General features: G+C 42.8%; 1 non-coding gene across 1 annotated transcript; it reads right to left on the minus strand.

The window, feature by feature from the left end:
* Positions 1 to 6,697: 6,697 nt before the first annotated feature.
* LOC115063701 lies at positions 6,698 to 6,839 on the minus strand. The gene has a single exon (XR_003843584.1). It is a non-coding gene; the product is annotated as a small nucleolar RNA SNORA29 (small nucleolar RNA).
* Positions 6,840 to 7,044: the final 205 nt, after the last annotated feature.

The raw sequence follows: 7,044 nt of genomic DNA on the forward strand, positions 1-7,044 counted from the left end.
AGGAGGAGGAGGAGGAGAAGGAGGAGGAGGTCTGAATTATAAAGAGCCTCCGGGAGAAGGGTAGCCCCGCTCCTAGGCTGGAAAGTTCAAGGTAGAGGGCAGGTTATACCAGGTAGGGACTGAGGGATGCTGGGAGAACCTGGAAGCCAGGTCTGCTTTTTTGTGTAAGATATGCACCTCAGTCCCTTGTCCTGGGGTCCAAAACCAAACACTTACCACATAGGACAGAAATGTTTCTCAGTCAGCAAACTTAGGAACATGAGATGGTACCGAGAGTTGTTGGGAAGAAGGAAGACAATGTTGTGCATTTCCTTTTTAATTTAATCTCTATCACACTTTTTGTGTACTTATTTTGTGTGCATGTGTATGCATGTGGGTGCATGTGCCACAACACAATTATGGAGGTCATTGCCATAGTTGATTCTCTCCTTTCACCATGTGGGTCTCAGGGATCAAACTCAGATTGTTGGCTTAGCAGTAGACATCTTTACACACTGAGCCATTTTGCCAGACCCCCACCCCCACCCCCTTTTAACCTTATTCTTAGCCTTGGCCCTCAATTAACTGAAAAAAATCAGCAGTTCTGGCTTGGCATTTTGTTTTCAATTTAGACTTATGTGATATTCTTCTAAACAAAAGAATTCTTCACTTCCTAAGCCTTCTGGGTAATTTGGTGTATTAGCCAGGGCTCTCTAGAGGAATACAGCTGAACGAATAACTCTAATCAAAAGTGGATTTATTAGAGTGGTGACTTACAGGCTGTGGTCTGGATAACCCAATAACGCCTGTCTTCCAATGGAAAGTCAAGAATCCAACTATGAGGCTGGAAGTCTCAGCTGATCGTAAATCTCCTTGGGAATCCCAAAGAAGTAGATTCTGTTGCCCATGAAGGGAAGCAAGCCTCAGCAGTAGGAGAGAGGAACTTGCCAGCAAGAGTGAGGGCAGGCAGGCAAAAGCAGAAACTCCTTTGTTCCATGTCTTGTCCATAGGCTGCCACCAGCTTTGGCCCTGAGTTAGGGTGAGTTTGTGATGAGGACACCACAAGAGAGATCAAAGAACTCTTCAGAGACGTCTCCTATTGGCTACTGAGGGATTTTTGTTTCCTAACTTGTGTTTCCAGCTTCATCTGTAATGAGGCATTTGACTCTATTAGAAAAAAAGAATTTCTGATAATCAAGCTTTCTTTTCTGGTTCCTAATAGAATTGGTAAACCATTCAGTTGTGTTTTAAGAAAGAATTTGTACTTATCATTTAAAATATCTTGCCATCAATTCCAGGGATGTCTTAGCAGCAGCCTTTATTTGAAAGGAGTTCCTTAAACACTCAACCATTTCCTCCACCCAGATGTCCAAGACATACATGGATGTTCTTGTTCCTGCAAGCCTGTGTCAGGCATTCTGCTAAGCACGGCCAGTCGCAGGGATGAGGATGGATCGGATACACTCTGCCTCCAAAGAAGTTCACTGCAAGCATACTTTCTCTGTCATTTGGGCAAATAGCTTGCACGGCACTTTGTTTACCCCTTTAAGATACTGTCCCCGTACACTGAACCCACACATGGAAAAGTAAGAGTCTGGAACTTGGAAACACAAAAGACACTTTTATCAACTGTTTAGAAAAATGCTTCTCCAGCGGGGGCTCTACCCCCGTCTTAGAAATTCTTTGAATCCAGAGACAACTGCAACTGTTCTCATATCAGTACAGAAGGCCTGGACAGCTGCCAGTGCAGTCCCATTCTTTGATCTGCTGTCTTCTCGGGGTAGAATGAGAATAAGTAGAATTCACATGAAGCATCCTAGGACCTTCAGGCTTGCAAACAGTTTTTAAACGTGAGCACTACTCTGCAAGAGAAGCGGAAATCTTAACCATCTGCATGATAGTGTTTTGTGGCTACTGGATGACAAGTTGCCCACAGATAAACAGACCAAACAAATGAGTGAGTGAGTTGTCTTCAGACTTCAATACTCACCTCATCACTCAGATACAATAGAAATGCAGAAACTCAGGCTAAAAACACCTAGGGTTGGCAAGATGGTTCCATGGGAAAGTCACCTGCTGATGAGGTCACATCCTGGGACTTACACAGTGGAAAGACAAAACAACTCTAACCCTTACAGGCTGTCCTCTAGCTGCCACATGCATGCTGTCATGTGTGTTCATGCATGCACTTGAGTGTGTGCATGTGGAGAGAGAGAGAGAGAGAGAGAGAGAGAGAGAGAGAGAGAGAGAGAGAGAGAGAAATAAGTGGTACTTCATTTAGATACAAGTCTTTGTTTTCAACTACCAGATCTGCAAAGATTTAGAAGTTTTGTAGAAGTCCGTGTTGGTGAGAATTTGGCAAACTTCCACACCTTCAAGGAACAGGGAATTAGTGTGACCTTTTTAGAAAGCAATCAGGCAGGGGCAGGGAAGGTCACTGCTGTGCTCCTTACAAGAAGAGACATCTGAACAGCCCACTCTGCACGTCGGCTAGTGGCTCACGTGACAGAGAACACTGCAAGGACAAACTGCCTTGGCTTATTACTAAGGAAAGATCAAGTCACAAGAAGGAAATGTCATCTGAATTTGCTCTAATTTTGCAGGTGCTAGAAAAATGCTCAATTTTGACATAGAGTTCACAATGTTTGGAAAGGAAATGGTGAAAACTGGAAACAAGTCATCCATATCATTTAGAAAGTTGCCATCACTTAACTTTTCTTGCACTGTTTATTCTGTCTGCTGTGTATATGCTCAGACTCCTTCCAGCATTGTGGCTAGTGGCCCAACTACACCATCCTCGCATGAAGCCAGCTGCTGGCCTGTATTCATTATGCTTTCTTAATTAAACTAGTGTGCTATTTATTTAATTATGTTAATTTTAAGGATGTCATCTTGGGCTCTCAAAGCTTTTAAAATGACTTTAAATACTTGAGTCTTCGTATATGAGCACGAAGACTCAGTTGTTAACTATCATTGCTAAAAACAAGCCCATCATAGCAATTAAAAACAAATTGAACCTGGTAGGGGAGCTGGTGTTAAGGACTGGAGGAGCAGAGTGGGATTGCAGCCCCATTGGAAAAACAACATAGGCTAGCCTGACCACCGAGTTCTCCCAGAGACTAGACCACCAACCGAGGATGTACCTGCAGGGATCCATATGTAGCAGAGAGGATGGTCTTGCCTGACAGCAATGGGAGAGGAGGACCTTGGTCTCGGGGAGGCTTGATGCCCAGTGTAGGGGATGCTGGAGCGGTCAGGAGAGAGTGTGGGTGGATAGGGGAGTACTCTCAAATAGGTAAAAGGGAGGGAGAGGGTGGATGTGGGATAGGGGTTGGTGGAGGGGTAACCGGGTAGTGGGATATCATTTGAGATGTAAACTAATGGAACAATTAAGATAGATAGATAGATAGATAGATAGATAGATAGATAGATAGATAGATAGATAGATAGATAGAATTAAATGATGATTTTAGTTTGATATTAGGACCTGACAACTTTGTGACAATCAGACTTACTCCCTGACTTATAAATGATGGAAAACAGAACAGAAAGGTTAAAATGTTTACCCAGTGGTTCTCAGCCCATGGGTTACAACCCCTTTGGGGTTGCTTATCGGATATCCTGCACATCAGATATTTACATTACAATTCACAACAGTATCAAAGTTACAGCAAAATTACATAAGTAGCAACTAAATAATTTTATGATTATGGTTCACCACACCATAGAGAACTGTATTAAAAGGTCATAGCATTTGGAAAGTTGAAAACCACTGGTTTATAGCATGAATAATAGGGTTTTGAGTTAATTTTATCTTTTCCTTGACTTTTCATGTATTATTTAAAACATTCAAAATGATTATAATAATTTTATAATTATTATAACATTTAAAGTAAAAATAAAAGTAATTTTTGTTATAATTTTATTTATTTATGTATTTATTTAGATATTTATTTATTTAGATATTTTATTTATTTACATTTCAAATCCCCTTCCTCGTTTCCCCTCTGCAAACCTCTATCCCATCCCCCCCTTACCCTGCTTCTATGAGGGTGCTCCCCCACCCACCCACCCACCCACCCACCCCCCCCCCCCAGCCCTAGCATTCCTCTACTCTGGGGCATCAAGCCTTCACAGGACCAAGGGCCCCACCTCCCATTGATGCCAGATAAGGCCCCTTCAGCTCCTTCAGTCCTTCCCCTAATTCCTCCATTGGGGTCCCTGTGCTCAGTCCGACAGTTGGCTGCCAGCATCCACACTTGTATTTTTCAAGATGTGGCAGAGCCTCTCAGAAGACAGCTGTATCAGGCTCCTGTCAGCAAGCACTTCCTGGCATTCACAATAGTGTCTGGGTTTGGTGTCTGCATGTGAGATGGATCTCCAGGTGGGGCAGTCTCTGGATGGCCTTTCCTTCAGTCTCTGCTCTACTCTTTGTCCCTGTATTTCCTTTAGACAGGAACAATTCTAGGTTAAAATTTTGGAGATAGGTAGGCGGCCCCATCCCTCAACCAGGGGGCCATGCCTAAACTCTGGATGTGGTCTCGACAGGTTCTCCCTCCCCTTTGTGGGGTATTTCAGCTAATGTCATCCCTGTGGTATCCTGGGAGGCTCTTGCTTTTCTGGCACCTGGGACTTTCTGGTTGCTACCCCCAGTTCCCCATACCCATTGCTACACACATCTATTCAATTTCCTGACCCGCTCTACATCTCCTCCATCTCCTCCCGTACCTGATTCTGCCCCTCTTTTTCTTCTCTCCCTCTTTTCTTCCTCCCAAGTTCCTCCCACCCTCTACTTCCCGTGATTATTTTGTTTCCCCTTCTAAGTAGGACTGAAGCATCCACACTTTGGTCTTCCTTCCTCTTGAGCTTCATGTGGTCCATGAGTTGTATCATGGGTATCCCATGCTCTTTGCCTAATATCCACTTACCAGTGAGTACATACCATGTGCAATCTTTTGCGACTGAGTTACTGCACTCAGGATTTTCTAGTTCCATCCATTTGCCTGCAAATTTCATGAAGTCATTGTTTTTAATAATCAAGTAGTATTCCATTGTGTAAATGTACCACATTTTCTGTATCCATTCCTCTGTTGACAGACATTATAGAGAATTATTTTAAAGAAAATGTTGTGAGTTTATATTGTCACTTAACTCCCAGAGACTATAAATCTGAATGGAAATAAATATGACACATCGTTTCTAACATTAAGGCAAATGTGTTCATCTTCTAGAATCTGAATGATGAGTGTTTTCATACTTTATCACTAAGATGGCAATCCCAAGGAACAGATAAGATTAAAAATAATTTAGCAAGGGCTGAAAAGATGGCTCAATGGATAAGCATGTGGACCTAAGTTCAAATCCCTATTGCCCAATTAAAAAGCCTGGCATGGTCATATGCATCTACAGCTCCAGCACTATGGGGTGCAGATCCAGAAGGTCCCTGGTGTTTGCCAGCCACCAGTCTTGTTCTTAATTTAAGGGTTAAAGTACTCAAGAGACCCCTATAGCAATGATGCTAACAGTACCCAGAAGGAATGGAACTAGGATTGGTGTGGTCCAGGCGAAGAGAACATCGGCCTGACTCCACAAAAGACCTCTAGCAGGAAAGATGTATTTCAGAAACTTGTCATTACATCGAAGGCAAGAAAGTTCACCTGCATATCTGTGCCTTGACCAAGGATTATGGACAAGGAATCCAACCCAGTCAGGAAAAGCTGCTCCAGAAGTCTGGGAAAACCCCACAGGGTGCTCCAGGGTAGAAGATACAGAGGCTACGGGAGCGGCACATAGGACAGAATGGGTTCCATGGGATTCGGGAAGCTGCAATAGTGCCCATGGCACTCCCAAATATCTCCTTTCCCTAGGCGTCATTGTCAGATGAGACAATGATCATAAAAATGAGTTCTCTCTCCTAGAGAAGGTTCAGCTGGCAAAGATGAGCTTCTCAAGTCGAGACTCCAGAACCCACACAAAAAGCATGATAGACTGTCCTTGTTATCCCACAGCTGGGGAGGTGGAGATGAGCGATTCTGGGAACCACTTACTCAACAACGTCCTGGCCAAGCCAGTGAGAGACCTGGTGTCTTAAAAAGGTGCATGGCATCTTAGATGAGCTACACCAAAGATTGACCTCTGGCTTCCACACACATGTGCACATGCACCATGCTCATGAACGTGTGTGTGTGTGTGTGTGTATATATATATATATATATATATATATATATATATATATATATAGAGAGAGAGAGAGAGAGAGAAATATGGACCATGCTTAGTCAAGGTCCCCAGCCACCACCCCATTCTCATTTCCCCACCAATACTTGTGGTGACAGAGAGGATTTTTGCCCTTTTCTGACCCAACATCACTTTAGATTAGAAAACAACCATTGTTTTTTGCTTTGTTTTTAGTTAAAGAGAGGTGAAATTATCCAAGCTTAAACATGCAAACAAACCAAAATGTATACAAAGTTAATTACAGTGTAAGAGGGGATCGATTTTATTTAAGTTTTAACTGTGTATTTAACAACAGCACCACATCTATTACCATATTAGAGAAGAACTCATCACCTACCCTACTAATTTGGAAAGACATAGACGTATTAACATTTATGTTTACTGACATAGTGTGCTGATTCCCTGTTTAAAGGATGGAGGATAAAAATCCTTACAAGTTCATTATTCAAACGCATGTAACATAGTGTCAATCAGAAGCAATGGTAGTATGTCCAGCCATTTTATAAAGAAAGAGAACACTGAAAAGTCCTCTCTCTTCATACCATGGCAGTTTTAATCTACTGCATAAACTTAGCCACCATATCTAGTAGTAAGAGAAGAAAACAACTATTTTATGTGCAATGCCTAAGCCAGTTGGTGGCAACACAGTCATTGACAGAACAGGAGCCTGCTCTCAAGGGGCATAGAAAGACGCCCACCTCAAGTTCAGCAGGGTGTGCATGGAAAGCCATTGGTGGCTGTGAAGTTGATGGTTCCACATGATGCTAGCCACTGCTCATTCCTCAGAGGCAGGCTCATCCAGCACAATATATATACATATACATATAC

This window comes from Mus pahari, chromosome 3 (assembly GCF_900095145.1).
Source record: "Mus pahari chromosome 3, PAHARI_EIJ_v1.1, whole genome shotgun sequence".
Classification (NCBI taxonomy): domain Eukaryota; kingdom Metazoa; phylum Chordata; class Mammalia; order Rodentia; family Muridae; genus Mus; species Mus pahari.